Genomic DNA, 21403 nt, shown 5'->3' on the forward strand with positions numbered 1-21403 from the left:
GGTTCAGCATCTTGTTCCGGTTAGGGTTATGTTTAGGGTTGTTAGGAAAGAGTGAAGGCGCAGAGTCCTGTTGAGTGTGGGGTTGCGTAAAGGCTCCCCCAGGGAGTTCAGGTGTACCCAAAGGCTTCCGCTGAGAGCACTTTTTGATGGCAGAAAGTGGCACCGTACGTGTTTTTTCGGGTCTAACTCGGGTTCAGCTTCTTGTTCCGGTTAGGGTTATGTTTAGGGTTGTTAGGAAAGAGTGAAGACGCAGAGTCCTGTTGAGTGTGGGGTTGCGTAAAGGCTCCCCCAGGGAGTTCAGGTGTAGCCAAAGGCTTCCGCTGAGAGCACTTTTTGATGGCGGAAAGTGGCACCGTACGTGTTTTTTCGGGTCTAACTCGGGTTCAGCTTCTTTTTCCGGTTAGGGTTATGTTTCGGGTTTTTAGGAAAGAGTGAAGACGCAGAGTCCTGTTGAGTGTGGGGTTGCGTAAAGGCTCCCCCAGGGAGTTCAGGTGTACCCAAAGGCTTCCGCTGAGAGCACTTTTTGATGGCAGAAAGTGGCACCGTACGTGTTTTTTCGGGTCTAACTCGGGTTCAGCTTCTTGTTCCGGTTAGGGTTATGTTTAGGGTTGTTCGGAAAGAGTGAAGATGCAGAGTCCTGTTGAGTGTGGGGTTGCGTAAAGGCTCCCCCAGGGAGTTCAGGTGTACCCAAAGGCTTCCGCTGAGAGCACTTTTTGATGGCAGAAAGTGGCACCGTACGTGTTTTTTCGGGTCTAACTCGGGTTCAGCTTCTTGTTCCGCTTAGGGTTATGTTTAGGGTTGTTCGGAAAGAGTGAAGACGCAGAGTCCTGTTGAGTGTGGGGTTGCGTAAAGGCTCCCCCAGGGAGTTCAGGTGTACCCAAAGGCTTCTGCTGAGAGCACTTTTTGATGGCAGAAAGTGGCACCGTACGTGTTTTTTTGGGTCTAACTCGGGTTCAGCTTCTTGTTCCGGTTAGGGTTATGTTTAGGGTTGTTAGCAAAGAGTGAAGGCGCAGAGTCCTGTTGAGTGTGGGGTTGCGTAAAGGCTCCCCCAGGGAGTTCAGGTGTACCCAAAGGCTTCCGCTGAGAGCACGTTTTGATGGCAGAAAGTGGCACCGTCCGTGTTTTTTCGGGTCTAACTCGGGTTCAGCTTCTTGTTCCGGTTAGGGTTATGTTTAGGGTTGTTAGGAAAGAGTGAAGGCGCAGAGTCCTGTTGAGTGTGGGGTTGCGTTAAGGCTCCCCCAGGGAGTTCAGGTGTACCCAAAGGCTTCCGCTGAGAGCACTTTTTGATGGCAGAAAGTGGCACCGTCCGTGTTTTTTCGGGTCTAACTCGGGTTCAGCTTCTTGTTCCGGTTAGGGTTATGTTTAGGGTTGTTAGGAAAGAGTGAAGACGCAGAGTCCTGTTGAGTGTGGGGTTGCGTAAAGGCTCCCCCAGGGAGTTCAGGTGTACCCAAAGGCTTCCGCTGAGAGCACGTTTTGGTGGCAGAAAGTGGCACCGTCCGTGTTTTTTCGGGTCTAACTCGGGTTCAGTTTCTTGTTCCGGTTAGGGTTATGTTTAGGGTTGTTAGGAAAGAGTGAAGACGCAGAGTCCTGTTGAGTGTGGGGTTGCGTAAAGGCTCCCCCAGGGAGTTCAGGTGTACCCAAAGGCTTCCGCTGAGAGCACTTTTTGATGGCAGAAAGTGGCACCGTACGTGTTTTTTCGGGTGTAACTCGGGTTCAGCTTCTTGTTCCGGTAAGGGTTATGTTTCGGGTTGTTAGGAAAGAGTGAAGTCGCAGAGTCCTGTTGAGTGTGGGGTTGCGTAAAGGCTCCCCCAGGGAGTTAAGGTGTACCCAAAGGCTTCCGCTGAGAGCACTTTTTGATGGCAGAAAGTGGCACCGTACGTGTTTTTTCGGGTCTAACTCGGGTTCAGCTTCTTGTTCCGGTTAGGGTTATGTTTAGGGTTGTTTGGAAAGAGTGAAGGCGCAGAGTCCTGTTGAGTGTGGGGTTGCGTAAAGGCTCCCCCAGGGAGTTCAGGTGTACCCAAAGGCTTCCGCTGAGAGCAGTTTTTGATGGCAGAAAGTGGCACCGTCCGTGTTTTTTCGGGTCTAACTCGGGTTCAGCTTCTTGTTCCGCTTAGGGTTATGTTTAGGGTTGTTTGGAAAGAGTGAAGGCGCAGAGTCCTGTTGAGTGTGGGGTTGCGTAAAGGCTCCCCCAGGGAGTTCAGGTGTAGCCAAAGGCTTCCGCTGAGAGCACTTTTTGATGGCAGAAAGTGGCACCGTACGTGTTTTTTCGGGTCTAACTCGGGTTCAGCTTCTTGTTCCGGTTAGGGTTATGTTTAGGGTTTTTAGGAAAGAGTGAAGACGCAGAGTCCTGTTGAGTGTGGGGTTGCGTAAAGGCTCCCCCAGGGAGTTCAGGTGTACCCAAAGGCTTCCGCTGAGAGCACTTTTTGATGGCGGAAAGTGGCACCGTACGTGTTTTTTCGGGTCTAACTCGGGTTCAGCTTCTTTTTCCGGTTAGGGTTATGTTTAGGGTTGTTAGGAAAGAGTGAAGACGCAGAGTCCTGTTGAGTGTGGGGTTGCGTAAAGGCTCCCCCAGGGAGTTCAGGTGTACCCAAAGGCTTCCGCTGAGAGCACTTTTTGATGGCAGAAAGTGGCACCGTCCGTGTTTTTTCGGGTCTAACTCGGGTTCAGCTTCTTGTTCCGGTTAGGGTTATGTTTAGGGTTGTTAGGAAAGAGTGAAGATGCAGAGTCCTGTTGAGTGTGGGGTTGCGTAAAGGCTCCCCCAGGGAGTTCAGGTGTAGCCAAAGGCTTCCGCTGAGAGCACTTTTTGATGGCAGAAAGTGGCACCGTACGTGTTTTTTCGGGTCTAACTCGGGTTCAGCTTCTTGTTCCGGTTAGGGTTATGTTTAGGGTTGTTAGGAAAGAGTGAAGACGCAGAGTCCTGTTGAGTGTGGGGTTGCGTAAAGGCTCCCCCAGGGAGTTCAGGTGTACCCAAAGGCTTCTGCTGAGAGCACTTTTTGATGGCAGAAAGTGGCACCGTACGTGTTTTTTTGGGTCTAACTCGGGTTCAGCTTCTTGTTCCGGTTAGGGTTATGTTTAGGGTTGTTAGGAAAGAGTGAAGGCGCAGAGTCCTGTTGAGTTTGGGGTTGTGTAAAGGCTCCCCCAGGGAGTTCACGTGTGCCCTAAGGCTTCTGCTGAGAGCACTTTTTGATGGCAGAAAGTGGCACCGTCCGTGTTTTTTCGGGTCTAACTCGGGTTCAGCTTCTTGTTCCGGTTAGGGTTATGTTTAGGGTTGTTAGGAAAGAGTGAAGGCGCAGAGTCCTGTTGAGTGTGGGGTTGCGTAAAGGCTCCCCCAGGGAGTTCAGGTGTACCCAAAGGCTTCCGCTGAGAGCACTTTTTGATGGCAGAAAGTGGCACCGTCCGTGTTTTTTCGGGTCTAACTCGGGTTCAGCTTCTTGTTCCGGTTAGGGTTATGTTTAGCGTTGTTAGCAAAGAGTGAAGGCGCAGAGTCCTGTTGAGTGTGGGGTTGCGTAAAGGCTCCCCCAGGGAGTTCAGGTGTACCCAAAGGCTTCCGCTGAGAGCACGTTTTGATGGCAGAAAGTGGCACCGTCCGTGTTTTTTCGGGTCTAACTCGGGTTCAGCTTCTTGTTCCGGTTAGGGTTATGTTTAGGGTTGTTAGGAAAGAGTGAAGGCGCAGAGTCCTGTTGAGTGTGGGGTTGCGTTAAGGCTCCCCCAGGGAGTTCAGGTGTACCCAAAGGCTTCCGCTGAGAGCACTTTTTGATGCCAGAAAGTGGCACCGTACGTGTTTTTTCGGGTCTAACTCGGGTTCAGCTTCTTGTTCCGGTTAGGGTTATGTTTAGGGTTGTTAGGAAAGAGTGAAGACGCAGAGTCCTGTTGAGTGTGGGGTTGCGTAAAGGCTCCCCCAGGGAGTTCAGGTGTACCCAAAGGCTTCCGCTGAGAGCACTTTTTGATGGCAGAAAGTGGCACCGTCCGTGTTTTTTCGGGTCTAACTCGGGTTCAGCTTCTTGTTCCGGTAAGGGTTATGTTTAGGGTTGTTAGGAAAGAGTGAAGTCGCAGAGTCCTGTTGAGTGTGGGGTTGCGTAAAGGCTCCCCCAGGGAGTTCAGGTGTACCCAAAGGCTTCCGCTGAGAGCACTTTTTGATGGCAGAAAGTGGCACCGTACGTGTTTTTTCGGGTCTAACTCGGGTTCAGCTTCTTGTTCCGGTTAGGGTTATGTTTAGGGTTGTTTGGAAAGAGTGAAGGCGCAGAGTCCTGTTGAGTGTGGGGTTGCGTAAAGGCTCCCCCAGGGAGTTCAGGTGTACCCAAAGGCTTCCGCTGAGAGCAGTTTTTGATGGCAGAAAGTGGCACCGTACGTGTTTTTTCGGGTCTAACTCGGGTTCAGCTTCTTGTTCCGGTTAGGGTTATGTTTCGGGTTGTTAGGAAAGAGTGAAGACGCAGAGTCCTGTTGAGTGTGGGGTTGCGTAAAGGCTCCCCCAGGGAGTTCAGGTGTACCCAAAGGCTTCCGCTGAGAGCACTTTTTGATGGCAGAAAGTGGCACCGTACGTGTTTTTTCGGGTCTAACTCGGGTTCAGCTTCTTGTTCCGGTTAGGGTTATGTTTAGGGTTGTTAGGAAAGAGTGAAGGCGCAGAGTCCTGTTGAGTGTGGGGTTGCGTAAAGGCTCCCCCAGGGAGTTCAGGTGTAGCCAAAGGCTTCCGCTGAGAGCACTTTTTGATGGCAGAAAGTGGCACCGTACGTGTTTTTTCGGGTCTAACTCGGGTTCAGCTTCTTGTTCCGGTTAGGGTTATGTTTAGGGTTGTTAGGAAAGAGTGAAGGCGCAGAGTCCTGTTGAGTGTGGGGTTGCGTAAAGGCTCCCCCAGGGAGTTCAGGTGTACCCAAAGGCTTCCGCTGAGAGCACTTTTTGATGGCAGAAAGTGGCACCGTCCGTGTTTTTTCGGGTCTAACTCGGGTTCAGCTTCTTGTTCCGGTTAGGGTTATGTTTAGGGTTGTTAGGAAAGAGTGAAGACGCAGAGTCCTGTTGAGTGTGGGGTTGCGTAAAGGCTCCCCCAGGGAGTTCAGGTGTAGCCAAAGGCTTCCGCTGAGAGCACTTTTTGATGGCGGAAAGTGGCACCGTACGTGTTTTTTCGGGTCTAACTCGGGTTCAGCTTCTTTTTCCGGTTAGGGTTATGTTTCGGGTTTTTAGGAAAGAGTGAAGACGCAGAGTCCTGTTGAGTGTGGGGTTGCGTAAAGGCTCCCCCAGGGAGTTCAGGTGTACCCAAAGGCTTCCGCTGAGAGCACTTTTTGATGGCAGAAAGTGGCACCGTACGTGTTTTTTCGGGTCTAACTCGGGTTCAGCTTCTTGTTCCGGTTAGGGTTATGTTTAGGGTTGTTCGGAAAGAGTGAAGATGCAGAGTCCTGTTGAGTGTGGGGTTGCGTAAAGGCTCCCCCAGGGAGTTCAGGTGTACCCAAAGGCTTCCGCTGAGAGCACTTTTTGATGGCAGAAAGTGGCACCGTACGTGTTTTTTCGGGTCTAACTCGGGTTCAGCTTCTTGTTCCGCTTAGGGTTATGTTTAGGGTTGTTCGGAAAGAGTGAAGACGCAGAGTCCTGTTGAGTGTGGGGTTGCGTAAAGGCTCCCCCAGGGAGTTCAGGTGTACCCAAAGGCTTCTGCTGAGAGCACTTTTTGATGGCAGAAAGTGGCACCGTACGTGTTTTTTTGGGTCTAACTCGGGTTCAGCTTCTTGTTCCGGTTAGGGTTATGTTTAGGGTTGTTAGCAAAGAGTGAAGGCGCAGAGTCCTGTTGAGTGTGGGGTTGCGTAAAGGCTCCCCCAGGGAGTTCAGGTGTACCCAAAGGCTTCCGCTGAGAGCACGTTTTGATGGCAGAAAGTGGCACCGTCCGTGTTTTTTCGGGTCTAACTCGGGTTCAGCTTCTTGTTCCGGTTAGGGTTATGTTTAGGGTTGTTAGGAAAGAGTGAAGGCGCAGAGTCCTGTTGAGTGTGGGGTTGCGTTAAGGCTCCCCCAGGGAGTTCAGGTGTACCCAAAGGCTTCCGCTGAGAGCACTTTTTGATGGCAGAAAGTGGCACCGTACGTGTTTTTTCGGGTCTAACTCGGGTTCAGCTTCTTGTTCCGGTTAGGGTTATGTTTAGGGTTGTTAGGAAAGAGTGAAGACGCAGAGTCCTGTTGAGTGTGGGGTTGCGTAAAGGCTCCCCCAGGGAGTTCAGGTGTACCCAAAGGCTTCCGCTGAGAGCACGTTTTGGTGGCAGAAAGTGGCACCGTCCGTGTTTTTTCGGGTCTAACTCGGGTTCAGTTTCTTGTTCCGGTTAGGGTTATGTTTAGGGTTGTTAGGAAAGAGTGAAGACGCAGAGTCCTGTTGAGTGTGGGGTTGCGTAAAGGCTCCCCCAGGGAGTTCAGGTGTACCCAAAGGCTTCCGCTGAGAGCACTTTTTGATGGCAGAAAGTGGCACCGTACGTGTTTTTTCGGGTGTAACTCGGGTTCAGCTTCTTGTTCCGGTAAGGGTTATGTTTCGGGTTGTTAGGAAAGAGTGAAGTCGCAGAGTCCTGTTGAGTGTGGGGTTGCGTAAAGGCTCCCCCAGGGAGTTAAGGTGTACCCAAAGGCTTCCGCTGAGAGCACTTTTTGATGGCAGAAAGTGGCACCGTACGTGTTTTTTCGGGTCTAACTCGGGTTCAGCTTCTTGTTCCGGTTAGGGTTATGTTTAGGGTTGTTTGGAAAGAGTGAAGGCGCAGAGTCCTGTTGAGTGTGGGGTTGCGTAAAGGCTCCCCCAGGGAGTTCAGGTGTACCCAAAGGCTTCCGCTGAGAGCAGTTTTTGATGGCAGAAAGTGGCACCGTACGTGTTTTTTCGGGTCTAACTCGGGTTCAGCTTCTTGTTCCGCTTAGGGTTATGTTTAGGGTTGTTTGGAAAGAGTGAAGGCGCAGAGTCCTGTTGAGTGTGGGGTTGCGTAAAGGCTCCCCCAGGGAGTTCAGGTGTAGCCAAAGGCTTCCGCTGAGAGCACTTTTTGATGGCAGAAAGTGGCACCGTACGTGTTTTTTCGGGTCTAACTCGGGTTCAGCTTCTTGTTCCGGTTAGGGTTATGTTTAGGGTTTTTAGGAAAGAGTGAAGACGCAGAGTCCTGTTGAGTGTGGGGTTGCGTAAAGGCTCCCCCAGGGAGTTCAGGTGTACCCAAAGGCTTCCGCTGAGAGCACTTTTTGATGGCGGAAAGTGGCACCGTACGTGTTTTTTCGGGTCTAACTCGGGTTCAGCTTCTTTTTCCGGTTAGGGTTATGTTTAGGGTTGTTAGGAAAGAGTGAAGACGCAGAGTCCTGTTGAGTGTGGGGTTGCGTAAAGGCTCCCCCAGGGAGTTCAGGTGTAGCCAAAGGCTTCCGCTGAGAGCACTTTTTGATGGCAGAAAGTGGCACCGTCCGTGTTTTTTCGGGTCTAACTCGGGTTCAGCTTCTTGTTCCGGTTAGGGTTATGTTTAGGGTTGTTAGGAAAGAGTGAAGGCGCAGAGTCCTGTTGAGTTTGGGGTTGTGTAAAGGCTCCCCCAGGGAGTTCACGTGTGCCCTAAGGCTTCTGCTGAGAGCACTTTTTGATGGCAGAAAGTGGCACCGTCCGTGTTTTTTCGGGTCTAACTCGGGTTCAGCTTCTTGTTCCGGTTAGGGTTATGTTTAGGGTTGTTAGGAAAGAGTGAAGGCGCAGAGTCCTGTTGAGTGTGGGGTTGCGTAAAGGCTCCCCCAGGGAGTTCAGGTGTACCCAAAGGCTTCCGCTGAGAGCACTTTTTGATGGCAGAAAGTGGCACCGTCCGTGTTTTTTCGGGTCTAACTCGGGTTCAGCTTCTTGTTCCGGTTAGGGTTATGTTTAGCGTTGTTAGCAAAGAGTGAAGGCGCAGAGTCCTGTTGAGTGTGGGGTTGCGTAAAGGCTCCCCCAGGGAGTTCAGGTGTACCCAAAGGCTTCCGCTGAGAGCACGTTTTGATGGCAGAAAGTGGCACCGTCCGTGTTTTTTCGGGTCTAACTCGGGTTCAGCTTCTTGTTCCGGTTAGGGTTATGTTTAGGGTTGTTAGGAAAGAGTGAAGGCGCAGAGTCCTGTTGAGTGTGGGGTTGCGTTAAGGCTCCCCCAGGGAGTTCAGGTGTACCCAAAGGCTTCCGCTGAGAGCACTTTTTGATGCCAGAAAGTGGCACCGTACGTGTTTTTTCGGGTCTAACTCGGGTTCAGCTTCTTGTTCCGGTTAGGGTTATGTTTAGGGTTGTTAGGAAAGAGTGAAGACGCAGAGTCCTGTTGAGTGTGGGGTTGCGTAAAGGCTCCCCCAGGGAGTTCAGGTGTACCCAAAGGCTTCCGCTGAGAGCACTTTTTGATGGCAGAAAGTGGCACCGTCCGTGTTTTTTCGGGTCTAACTCGGGTTCAGCTTCTTGTTCCGGTAAGGGTTATGTTTAGGGTTGTTAGGAAAGAGTGAAGTCGCAGAGTCCTGTTGAGTGTGGGGTTGCGTAAAGGCTCCCCCAGGGAGTTCAGGTGTACCCAAAGGCTTCCGCTGAGAGCACTTTTTGATGGCAGAAAGTGGCACCGTACGTGTTTTTTCGGGTCTAACTCGGGTTCAGCTTCTTGTTCCGGTTAGGGTTATGTTTAGGGTTGTTAGGAAAGAGTGAAGACGCAGAGTCCTGTTGAGTGTGGGGTTGCGTAAAGGCTCCCCCAGGGAGTTCAGGTGTACCCAAAGGCTTCCGCTGAGAGCACTTTTTGATGGCAGAAAGTGGCACCGTACGTGTTTTTTCGGGTCTAACTCGGGTTCAGCTTCTTGTTCCGGTTAGGGTTATGTTTAGGGTTGTTAGGAAAGAGTGAAGGCGCAGAGTCCTGTTGAGTGTGGGGTTGCGTAAAGGCTCCCCCAGGGAGTTCAGGTGTAGCCAAAGGCTTCCGCTGAGAGCACTTTTTGATGGCAGAAAGTGGCACCGTACGTGTTTTTTCGGGTCTAACTCGGGTTCAGCTTCTTGTTCCGGTTAGGGTTATGTTTAGGGTTGTTAGGAAAGAGTGAAGGCGCAGAGTCCTGTTGAGTGTGGGGTTGCGTAAAGGCTCCCCCAGGGAGTTCAGGTGTACCCAAAGGCTTCCGCTGAGAGCACTTTTTGATGGCAGAAAGTGGCACCGTCCGTGTTTTTTCGGGTCTAACTCGGGTTCAGCTTCTTGTTCCGGTTAGGGTTATGTTTAGGGTTGTTAGGAAAGAGTGAAGACGCAGAGTCCTGTTGAGTGTGGGGTTGCGTAAAGGCTCCCCCAGGGAGTTCAGGTGTAGCCAAAGGCTTCCGCTGAGAGCACTTTTTGATGGCGGAAAGTGGCACCGTACGTGTTTTTTCGGGTCTAACTCGGGTTCAGCTTCTTTTTCCGGTAAGGGTTATGTTTCGGGTTTTTAGGAAAGAGTGAAGACGCAGAGTCCTGTTGAGTGTGGGGTTGCGTAAAGGCTCCCCCAGGGAGTTCAGGTGTACCCAAAGGCTTCCGCTGAGAGCACTTTTTGATGGCAGAAAGTGGCACCGTACGTGTTTTTTCGGGTCTAACTCGGGTTCAGCTTCTTGTTCCGGTTAGGGTTATGTTTAGGGTTGTTCGGAAAGAGTGAAGATGCAGAGTCCTGTTGAGTGTGGGGTTGCGTAAAGGCTCCCCCAGGGAGTTCAGGTGTACCCAAAGGCTTCCGCTGAGAGCACTTTTTGATGGCAGAAAGTGGCACCGTACGTGTTTTTTCGGGTCTAACTCGGGTTCAGCTTCTTGTTCCGCTTAGGGTTATGTTTAGGGTTGTTCGGAAAGAGTGAAGACGCAGAGTCCTGTTGAGTGTGGGGTTGCGTAAAGGCTCCCCCAGGGAGTTCAGGTGTACCCAAAGGCTTCTGCTGAGAGCACTTTTTGATGGCAGAAAGTGGCACCGTACGTGTTTTTTTGGGTCTAACTCGGGTTCAGCTTCTTGTTCCGGTTAGGGTTATGTTTAGGGTTGTTAGCAAAGAGTGAAGGCGCAGAGTCCTGTTGAGTGTGGGGTTGCGTAAAGGCTCCCCCAGGGAGTTCAGGTGTACCCAAAGGCTTCCGCTGAGAGCACGTTTTGATGGCAGAAAGTGGCACCGTCCGTGTTTTTTCGGGTCTAACTCGGGTTCAGCTTCTTGTTCCGGTTAGGGTTATGTTTAGGGTTGTTAGGAAAGAGTGAAGGCGCAGAGTCCTGTTGAGTGTGGGGTTGCGTTAAGGCTCCCCCAGGGAGTTCAGGTGTACCCAAAGGCTTCCGCTGAGAGCACTTTTTGATGGCAGAAAGTGGCACCGTACGTGTTTTTTCGGGTCTAACTCGGGTTCAGCTTCTTGTTCCGGTTAGGGTTATGTTTAGGGTTGTTAGGAAAGAGTGAAGACGCAGAGTCCTGTTGAGTGTGGGGTTGCGTAAAGGCTCCCCCAGGGAGTTCAGGTGTACCCAAAGGCTTCCGCTGAGAGCACGTTTTGGTGGCAGAAAGTGGCACCGTCCGTGTTTTTTCGGGTCTAACTCGGGTTCAGTTTCTTGTTCCGGTTAGGGTTATGTTTAGGGTTGTTAGGAAAGAGTGAAGACGCAGAGTCCTGTTGAGTGTGGGGTTGCGTAAAGGCTCCCCCAGGGAGTTCAGGTGTACCCAAAGGCTTCCGCTGAGAGCACTTTTTGATGGCAGAAAGTGGCACCGTACGTGTTTTTTCGGGTGTAACTCGGGTTCAGCTTCTTGTTCCGGTAAGGGTTATGTTTCGGGTTGTTAGGAAAGAGTGAAGTCGCAGAGTCCTGTTGAGTGTGGGGTTGCGTAAAGGCTCCCCCAGGGAGTTAAGGTGTACCCAAAGGCTTCCGCTGAGAGCACTTTTTGATGGCAGAAAGTGGCACCGTACGTGTTTTTTCGGGTCTAACTCGGGTTCAGCTTCTTGTTCCGGTTAGGGTTATGTTTAGGGTTGTTTGGAAAGAGTGAAGGCGCAGAGTCCTGTTGAGTGTGGGGTTGCGTAAAGGCTCCCCCAGGGAGTTCAGGTGTACCCAAAGGCTTCCGCTGAGAGCAGTTTTTGATGGCAGAAAGTGGCACCGTACGTGTTTTTTCGGGTCTAACTCGGGTTCAGCTTCTTGTTCCGCTTAGGGTTATGTTTAGGGTTGTTTGGAAAGAGTGAAGGCGCAGAGTCCTGTTGAGTGTGGGGTTGCGTAAAGGCTCCCCCAGGGAGTTCAGGTGTAGCCAAAGGCTTCCGCTGAGAGCACTTTTTGATGGCAGAAAGTGGCACCGTACGTGTTTTTTCGGGTCTAACTCGGGTTCAGCTTCTTGTTCCGGTTAGGGTTATGTTTAGGGTTTTTAGGAAAGAGTGAAGACGCAGAGTCCTGTTGAGTGTGGGGTTGCGTAAAGGCTCCCCCAGGGAGTTCAGGTGTACCCAAAGGCTTCCGCTGAGAGCACTTTTTGATGGCGGAAAGTGGCACCGTACGTGTTTTTTCGGGTCTAACTCGGGTTCAGCTTCTTTTTCCGGTTAGGGTTATGTTTAGGGTTGTTAGGAAAGAGTGAAGACGCAGAGTCCTGTTGAGTGTGGGGTTGCGTAAAGGCTCCCCCAGGGAGTTCAGGTGTACCCAAAGGCTTCCGCTGAGAGCACTTTTTGATGGCAGAAAGTGGCACCGTCCGTGTTTTTTCGGGTCTAACTCGGGTTCAGCTTCTTGTTCCGGTTAGGGTTATGTTTAGGGTTGTTAGGAAAGAGTGAAGATGCAGAGTCCTGTTGAGTGTGGGGTTGCGTAAAGGCTCCCCCAGGGAGTTCAGGTGTAGCCAAAGGCTTCCGCTGAGAGCACTTTTTGATGGCAGAAAGTGGCACCGTACGTGTTTTTTCGGGTCTAACTCGGGTTCAGCTTCTTGTTCCGGTTAGGGTTATGTTTAGGGTTGTTAGGAAAGAGTGAAGACGCAGAGTCCTGTTGAGTGTGGGGTTGCGTAAAGGCTCCCCCAGGGAGTTCAGGTGTACCCAAAGGCTTCTGCTGAGAGCACTTTTTGATGGCAGAAAGTGGCACCGTACGTGTTTTTTTGGGTCTAACTCGGGTTCAGCTTCTTGTTCCGGTTAGGGTTATGTTTAGGGTTGTTAGGAAAGAGTGAAGGCGCAGAGTCCTGTTGAGTTTGGGGTTGTGTAAAGGCTCCCCCAGGGAGTTCACGTGTGCCCTAAGGCTTCTGCTGAGAGCACTTTTTGATGGCAGAAAGTGGCACCGTCCGTGTTTTTTCGGGTCTAACTCGGGTTCAGCTTCTTGTTCCGGTTAGGGTTATGTTTAGGGTTGTTAGGAAAGAGTGAAGGCGCAGAGTCCTGTTGAGTGTGGGGTTGCGTAAAGGCTCCCCCAGGGAGTTCAGGTGTACCCAAAGGCTTCCGCTGAGAGCACTTTTTGATGGCAGAAAGTGGCACCGTCCGTGTTTTTTCGGGTCTAACTCGGGTTCAGCTTCTTGTTCCAATTAGGGTTATGTTTAGCGTTGTTAGCAAAGAGTGAAGGCGCAGAGTCCTGTTGAGTGTGGGGTTGCGTAAAGGCTCCCCCAGGGAGTTCAGGTGTACCCAAAGGCTTCCGCTGAGAGCACGTTTTGATGGCAGAAAGTGGCACCGTCCGTGTTTTTTCGGGTCTAACTCGGGTTCAGCTTCTTGTTCCGGTTAGGGTTATGTTTAGGGTTGTTAGGAAAGAGTGAAGGCGCAGAGTCCTGTTGAGTGTGGGGTTGCGTTAAGGCTCCCCCAGGGAGTTCAGGTGTACCCAAAGGCTTCCGCTGAGAGCACTTTTTGATGCCAGAAAGTGGCACCGTACGTGTTTTTTCGGGTCTAACTCGGGTTCAGCTTCTTGTTCCGGTTAGGGTTATGTTTAGGGTTGTTAGGAAAGAGTGAAGACGCAGAGTCCTGTTGAGTGTGGGGTTGCGTAAAGGCTCCCCCAGGGAGTTCAGGTGTACCCAAAGGCTTCCGCTGAGAGCACTTTTTGATGGCAGAAAGTGGCACCGTCCGTGTTTTTTCGGGTCTAACTCGGGTTCAGCTTCTTGTTCCGGTAAGGGTTATGTTTAGGGTTGTTAGGAAAGAGTGAAGTCGCAGAGTCCTGTTGAGTGTGGGGTTGCGTAAAGGCTCCCCCAGGGAGTTCAGGTGTACCCAAAGGCTTCCGCTGAGAGCACTTTTTGATGGCAGAAAGTGGCACCGTACGTGTTTTTTCGGGTCTAACTCGGGTTCAGCTTCTTGTTCCGGTTAGGGTTATGTTTAGGGTTGTTTGGAAAGAGTGAAGGCGCAGAGTCCTGTTGAGTGTGGGGTTGCGTAAAGGCTCCCCCAGGGAGTTCAGGTGTACCCAAAGGCTTCCGCTGAGAGCAGTTTTTGATGGCAGAAAGTGGCACCGTACGTGTTTTTTCGGGTCTAACTCGGGTTCAGCTTCTTGTTCCGGTTAGGGTTATGTTTAGGGTTGTTAGGAAAGAGTGAAGACGCAGAGTCCTGTTGAGTGTGGGGTTGCGTAAAGGCTCCCCCAGGGAGTTCAGGTGTACCCAAAGGCTTCCGCTGAGAGCACTTTTTGATGGCAGAAAGTGGCACCGTACGTGTTTTTTCGGGTCTAACTCGGGTTCAGCTTCTTGTTCCGGTTAGGGTTATGTTTAGGGTTGTTAGGAAAGAGTGAAGGCGCAGAGTCCTGTTGAGTGTGGGGTTGCGTAAAGGCTCCCCCAGGGAGTTCAGGTGTAGCCAAAGGCTTCCGCTGAGAGCACTTTTTGATGGCAGAAAGTGGCACCGTACGTGTTTTTTCGGGTCTAACTCGGGTTCAGCTTCTTGTTCCGGTTAGGGTTATGTTTAGGGTTGTTAGGAAAGAGTGAAGGCGCAGAGTCCTGTTGAGTGTGGGGTTGCGTAAAGGCTCCCCCAGGGAGTTCAGGTGTACCCAAAGGCTTCCGCTGAGAGCACTTTTTGATGGCAGAAAGTGGCACCGTCCGTGTTTTTTCGGGTCTAACTCGGGTTCAGCTTCTTGTTCCGGTTAGGGTTATGTTTCGGGTTTTTAGGAAAGAGTGAAGACGCAGAGTCCTGTTGAGTGTGGGGTTGCGTAAAGGCTCCCCCAGGGAGTTCAGGTGTAGCCAAAGGCTTCTGCTGAGAGCACTTTTTGATGGCAGAAAGTGGCACCGTACGTGTTTTTTCGGGTCTAACTCGGGTTCAGCTTCTTGTTCCGGTTAGGGTTATGTTTAGGGTTGTTAGGAAAGAGTGAAGGCGTAGAGTCCTGTTGAGTGTGGGGTTGCGTAAAGGCTCCCCCAGGGAGTTCAGGTGTAGCCGAAGGCTTCCGCTGAGAGCACTTTTTGATGGCAGAAAGTGGCACCGTACGTGTTTTTTCAGGTCTAACTCGGGTTCAGCTTCTTGTTCCGGTTAGGGTTATGTTTAGGGTTGTTAGGAAAGAGTGAAGATGCAGAGTCCTGTTGAGTGTTGGGGTTGCGTAAAGGCTCCCCCAGGGAGTTCAGGTGTACCCAAAGGCTTCCGCTGAGAGCACTTTTTGATGGCAGAAAGTGGCACCGTCCGTGTTTTTTCGGGTCTAACTCGGGTTCAGCTTCTTGTTCCGGTTAGGGTTATGTTTCTGGTTGTTAGGAAAGAGTGAAGACGCAGAGTCCTGTTGAGTGTGGGGTTGCGTAAAGGCTCCCCCAGGGAGTTCAGGTGTACCCAAAGGCTTCCGCTGAGAGCACTTTTTGATGGCAGAAAGTGGCACCGTACGTGTTTTTTCGGGTCTAACTCGGGTTCAGCTTCTTGTTCCGGTTAGGGTTATGTTTAGGGTTGTTAGCAAAGAGTGAAGGCGCAGAGTCCTGTTGAGTGTGGGGTTGCGTAAAGGCTCCCCCAGGGAGTTCAGGTGTACCCAAAGGCTTCCGCTGAGAGCACGTTTTGATGGCAGAAAGTGGCACCGTCCGTGTTTTTTCGGGTCTAACTCGGGTTCAGCTTCTTGTTCCGGTTAGGGTTATGTTTAGGGTTGTTAGGAAAGAGTGAAGGCGCAGAGTCCTGTTGAGTGTGGGGTTGCGTAAAGGCTCCCCCAGGGAGTTCAGGTGTACCCAAAGGCTTCCGCTGAGAGCACTTTTTGATGGCAGAAAGTGGCACCGTACGTGTTTTTTCGGGTCTAACTCGGGTTCAGCTTCTTGTTCCGGTTAGGGTTATGTTTAGGGTTGTTAGGAAAGAGTGAAGACGCAGAGTCCTGTTGAGTGTGGGGTTGCGTAAAGGCTCCCCCAGGGAGTTCAGGTGTACCCAAAGGCTTCCGCTGAGAGCACGTTTTGGTGGCAGAAAGTGGCACCGTCCGTGTTTTTTCGGGTCTAAGTCGGGTTCAGTTTCTTGTTCCGGTTAGGGTTATGTTTAGGGTTGTTAGGAAAGAGTGAAGACGCAGAGTCCTGTTGAGTGTGGGGTTGCGTAAAGGCTCCCCCAGGGAGTTCAGGTGTAGCCAAAGGCTTCCGCTGAGAGCACTTTTTGATGGCAGAAAGTGGCACCGTCCGTGTTTTTTCGGGTCTAACTCGGGTTCAGCTTCTTGTTCCGGTTAGGGTTATGTTTAGGGTTGTTAGGAAAGAGTGAAGGCGCAGAATCCTGCTGAGTGTGGGGTTGCGTAAAGGCTCCCCCAGGGAGTTCAGGTGTACCCAAAGGCTTCCGCTGAGAGCACTTTTTGATGGCAGAAAGTGGCACCGTCCGTGTTTTTTCGGGTCTAACTCGGGTTCAGCTTCTTGTTCCGGTTAGGGTTATGTTTAGGGTTGTTAGGAAAGAGTGAAGGCGCAGAGTCCTGTTGAGTGTGGGGTTGCGTAAAGGCTCCCCCAGGGAGTTCAGGTGTACCCAAAGGCTTCCGCTGAGAGCACTTTTTGATGGCAGAAAGTGGCACCGTCCGTGTTTTTTCGGGTCTAACTCGGGTTCAGCTTCTTGTTCTGGTTAGGGTTATGTTTAGGGTTGTTAGGAAAGAGTGAAGACGCAGAGTCCTGTTGAGTGTGGGGTTGCGTAAAGGCTCCCCCAGGGAGTTCAGGTGTACCCAAAGGCTTCCGCTGAGAGCACTTTTTGATGGCAGAAAGTGGCACTGTACGTGTTTTTTCGGGTCTAACTCGGGTTCAGCTTCTTGTTCCGCTTAGGGTTATGTTTAGGGTTGTTAGGAAAGAGTGAAGGCGCAGAGTCCTGTTGAGTGTGGGGTTGCGTAAAGGCTCCCCCAGGGAGTTCAGGTGTACCCAAAGGCTTCCGCTGAGAGCACTTTTTGATGGCAGAAAGTGGCACCGTACGTGTTTTTTCGGGTCTAACTCGGGTTCAGCTTCTTGTTCCGGTTAGGGTTATGTTTAGGGTTGTTAGGAAAGAGTGAAGGCGCAGAGTCCTGTTGAGTGTGGGGTTGCGTAAAGGCTCCCCCAGGGAGTTCAGGTGTACCCAAAGGCTTCCGCTGAGAGCACTTTTTGATGGCAGAAAGTGGCACCGTACGTGTTTTTTCGGGTCTAACTCGGGTTCAGCTTCTTGTTCCGGTTAGGGTTATGTTTCGAGTTTTTAGGAAAGAGTGAAGACGCAGAGTCCTGTTGAGTGTGGGGTTGCGTAAAGGCTCCCCCAGGGAGTTCAGGTGTACCCAAAGGCTTCTGCTGAGAGCACTTTTTGATGGCAGAAAGTGGCACCGTACGTGTTTTTTCGGGTCTAACTCGGGTTCAGCTTCTTGTTCCGGTTAGGGTTATGTTTAGGGTTGTTAGGAAAGAGTGAAGGCGTAGAGTCCTGTTGAGTGTGGGGTTGCGTAAAGGCTCCCCCAGGGAGTTCAGGTGTACCCAAAGGCTTCCGCTGAGAGCACTTTTTGATGGCAGAAAGTGGCACCGTACGTGTTTTTTCGGGTCTAACTCGGGTTCAGCTTCTTTTTCCGGTTAGGGTTATGTTTAGGGTTGTTAGGAAAGAGTGAAGATGCAGAGTCCTGTTGAGTGTGGGGTTGCGTAAAGGCTCCCCCAGGGAGTTCAGGTGTACCCAAAGGCTTCCGCTGAGAGCACTTTTTGATGGCAGAAAGTGGCACCGTACGTGTTTTTTCGGGTCTAACTCGGGTTCAGCTTCTTGTTCCGGTTAGCGTTATGTTTAGGGTTGTTAGGAAAGAGTGAAGACGCAGAGTCCTGTTGAGTGTGGGGTTGCGTAAAGGCTCCCCCAGGGAGTTCAGGTGTACCCAAAGGCTTCCGCTGAGAGCACGTTTTGATGGCAGAAAGTGGCACCGTCCGTGTTTTTTCGGGTCTAACTCGGGTTCAGTTTCTTGTTCCGGTTAGGGTTATGTTTAGGGTTGTTAGGAAAGAGTGAAGACGCAGAGTCCTGTTGAGTGTGGGGTTGCGTAAAGGCTCCCCCAGGGAGTTCAGGTGTACCCAAAGGCTTCCGCTGAGAGCACTTTTTGATGGCAGAAAGTGGCACCGTACGTGTTTTTTCGGGTCTAACTCGGGTTCAGCTTCTTGTTCCGGTTAGGGTTATGTTTAGGGTTGTTTGGAAAGAGTGAAGGCGCAGAGTCCTGTTGAGTGTGGGGTTGCGTAAAGGCTCCCCCAGGGAGTTCAGGTGTACCCAAAGGCTTCCGCTGAGAGCACTTTTTGATGGCAGAAAGTGGCACCGTACGTGTTTTTTCGGGTCTAACTCGGGTTCAGCTTCTTGTTCCGGTTAGGGTTATGTTTAGGGTTGTTTGGAAAGAGTGAAGACGCAGAGTCCTGTTGAGTGTGGGGTTGCGTAAAGGCTCCCCCAGGGAGTTCAGGTGTACCCAAAGGCTTCCGCTGAGAGCACTTTTTGATGGCAGAAAGTGGCACCGTCCGTGTTTTTTCGGGTGTAACTCGGGTTCAGCTTCTTGTTCCGGTAAGGGTTATGTTTAGGGTTGTTAGGAAAGAGTGAAGACGCAGAGTCCTGTTGAGTGTGGGGTTGCGTAAAGGCTCCCCCAGGGAGTTCAGGTGTAGCCAAAGGCTTCCACTGAGAGCACTTTTTGATGGCAGAAAGTGGCACCGTACGTGTTTTTTCGGGTCTAACTCGGGTTCAGCTTCTTGTTCCGGTTAGGGTTATGTTTAGGGTTGTTTGGAAAGAGTGAAGGCGCAGAGTCCTGTTGAGTGTGGGGTTGCGTAAAGGCTCCCCCAGGGAGTTCAGGTGTACCCAAAGGCTTCTGCTGAGAGCACTTTTTGATGGCAGAAAGTGGCACCGTACGTGTTTTTTCGGGTCTAACTCGGGTTCAGCTTCTTGTTCCGGTTAGGGTTATGTTTAGGGTTGTTAGGAAAGAGTGAAGGCGTAGAGTCCTGTTGAGTGTGGGGTTGCGTAAAGGCTCCCCCAGGGAGTTCAGGTGTACCCAAAGGCTTCCGCTGAGAGCACTTTTTGATGGCAGAAAGTGGCACCGTACGTGTTTTTTCGGGTCTAACTCGGGTTCAGCTTCTTGTTCCGGTTAGGGTTATGTTTAGGGTTGTTAGGAAAGAGTGAAGATGCAGAGTCCTGTTGAGTGTGGGGTTGCGTAAAGGCTCCCCCAGGGAGTTCAGGTGTACCCAAAGGCTTCCGCTGAGAGCACTTTTTGATGGCAGAAAGTGGCACCGTACGTGTTTTTTCGGGTCTAACTCGGGTTCAGCTTCTTGTTCCGGTTAGCGTTATGTTTAGGGTTGTTAGGAAAGAGTGAAGACGCAGAGTCCTGTTGAGTGTGGGGTTGCGTAAAGGCTCCCCCAGGGAGTTCAGGTGTACCCAAAGGCTTCCGCTGAGAGCACGTTTTGATGGCAGAAAGTGGCACCGTCCGTGTTTTTTCGGGTCTAACTCGGGTTCAGTTTCTTGTTCCGGTTAGGGTTATGTTTAGGGTTGTTAGGAAAGAGTGAAGACGCAGAGTCCTGTTGAGTGTGGGGTTGCGTAAAGGCTCCCCCAGGGAGTTCAGGTGTACCCAAAGGCTTCCGCTGAGAGCACTTTTTGATGGCAGAAAGTGGCACCGTACGTGTTTTTTCGGGTCTAACTCGGGTTCAGCTTCTTGTTCCGGTTAGGGTTATGTTTAGGGTTGTTTGGAAAGAGTGAAGGCGCAGAGTCCTGTTGAGTGTGGGGTTGCGTAAAGGCTCCCCCAGGGAGTTCAGGTGTACCCAAAGGCTTCCGCTGAGAGCACTTTTTGATGGCAGAAAGTGGCACCGTACGTGTTTTTTCGGGTCTAACTCGGGTTCAGCTTCTTGTTCCGGTTAGGGTTATGTTTAGGGTTGTTAGGAAAGAGTGAAGACGCAGAGTCCTGTTGAGTGTGGGGTTGCGTAAAGGCTCCCCCAGGGAGTTCACGTGTACCCAAAGGCTTCCGCTGAGAGCACTTTTTGATGGCAGAAAGTGGCACCGTCCGTGTTTTTTCGGGTGTAACTCGGGTTCAGCTTCTTGTTCCGGTAAGGGTTATGTTTAGGGTTGTTAGGAAAGAGTGAAGACGCAGAGTCCTGTTGAGTGTGGGGTTGCGTAAAGGCTCCCCCAGGGAGTTCAGGTGTAGCCAAAGGCTTCCACTGAGAGCACTTTTTGATGGCAGAAAGTGGCACCGTACGTGTTTTTTCGGGTCTAACTCGGGTTCAGCTTCTTGTTCCGGTTAGGGTTATGTTTAGGGTTGTTAGGAAAGAGTGAAGGCGCAGAGTCCTGTTGAGTGTGGGGTTGCGTAAAGGCTCCCCCAGGGAGTTCAGGTGTACCCAAAGGTTTCCGCTGAGAACACTTTGATGGCAGAAAGTGGCACCGTACGTGTTTTTTCAGGTCTAACTCGGGTTCAGCTTCTTGTTCCGGATAGGGTTATGTTTAGGGTTGTTAGGAAAGAGTGAAGACGCAGAGTCCTGTTGAGTGTGGGGTTGCGTAAAGGCTCCCCCAGGGAGTTCAGGTGTACCCAAAGGCTTCCGCTGAGAGCACTTTTTGATGGCAGAAAGTGGCACCGTCCGTGTTTTTTCGGGTCTAACTCGGGTTCAGCTTCTTGTTTCGGTTAGGGTTATGTTTAGGGTTGTTTGGAAAGAGTGAAGGCGCAGAGTCCTGTTGAGTGTGGGTTTGCGTAAAGGCTCCCCCAGGGAGTTCAGGTGTAGCCAAAGGCTTCTGCTGAGAGCACTTTTTGATGGCAGAATGTGGCACCGTACATGTTTTTTCGGGTCTAACTCGGGTTCAGCTTCTTGTTTCGGTTAGGGTTATGTTTAGGGTTGTTTGGAAAGAGTGAAGGCGCAGAGTCCTGTTGAGTGTGGGGTTCCGTAAAGGCTCCCCCAGGGAGTTCTGATGTAGCCATAGGCTTCCGCTGAGAGCACTTTTTGATGGCAGAAAGTGGCACCGTACATGTTTTTTCGGGTCTAACTCAGGTTCAGCTTCTTGTTGCGGTTAGGGTTATGTTTAGGGTTGTTAGGAAAGAGTGAAGGCGCAGAGCCCTGTTGAGTGTGGGGTTGCGTAAAGGCTCCCCCAGGGAGTTCAGGTGTACCCAAAGGCTTCTGCTGAGAGCACTTTTTGATGGCAGAAAGTGGCACCGTACGTGTTTTTTCGGGTCTAACTCGGGTTCAGCTTCTTGTTCCGGTTAGGGTTATGTTTAGGGTTGTTAGGAAAGAGTGAAGGCGCAGAGTCCTGTTGAGTTTGGGGTTGTGTAAAGGCTCCCCCAGGGAGTTCAGGTGTACCCAAAGGCTTCCGCTGAGAGCACTTTTTGATGGCAGAAAGTGGCACCGTCCGTGTTTTTTCGGGTCTAACTCGGGTTCAGCTTCTTGTTCCGCTTAGGGTTATGTTTAGGGTTGTTAGGAAAGAGTGAAGACGCAGAGTCCTGTTGAGTGTGGGGTTGCGTAAAGGCTCCCCCAGGGAGTTCAGGTGTACCCAAAGGCTTCCGCTGAGAGCACTTTTTGATGGCAGAAAGTGGCACCGTCCGTGTTTTTTCGGGTCTAACTCGGGTTCAGCTTCTTGTTCCGGTAAGGGTTATGTTTAGGGTTGTTTGGAAAGCGTGAAGGCGCAGAGTCCTGTTGAGTGTGGGGTTGCGTAAAGGCTCCCCCAGGGAGTTCAGGTGTAGCCAAAGGCTTCCGCTGAGAGCACTTTTTGATGGCAGAAAGTGGCACCGTACGTGTTTTTTCGGGTCTAACTCGGGTTCAGCTTCTTGTTCCAGTTAGGGTTATGTTTAGGGTTGTTAGGAAAGAGTGAAGACGCAGAGTCCTGTTGAGTGTGGGGTTGCGTAAAGGCTCCCCCAGGGAGTTCAGGTGTACCCAAAGGCTTCTGCTGAGAGCACTTTTTGATGGCAGAAAGTGGCACCGTACGTGTTTTTTTGGGTCTAACTCGGGTTCAGCTTCTTGTTCCGGTTAGGGTTATGTTTAGGGTTGTTAGGAAAGAGTGAAGGCGCAGAGTCCTGTTGAGTTTGGGGTTGTGTAAAGGCTCCCCCAGGGAGTTCAGGTGTACCCAAAGGCTTCCGCTGAGAGCACTTTTTGATGGCAGAAAGTGGCACCGTCCGTGTTTTTTCGGGTCTAACTCGGGTTCAGCTTCTTGTTCCGGTTAGGGTTATGTTTAGGGTTGTTAGGAAAGAGTGAAGACGCAGAGTCCTGTTGAGTGTGGGGTTGCGTAAAGGCTCCCCCAGGGAGTTCAGGTGTAGCCAAAGG

Source organism: Anser anser, assembly GCF_964211835.1.
Source record: "Anser anser genome assembly, chromosome: 3".
NCBI classification, from domain to species: Eukaryota; Metazoa; Chordata; class Aves; order Anseriformes; family Anatidae; genus Anser; species Anser anser.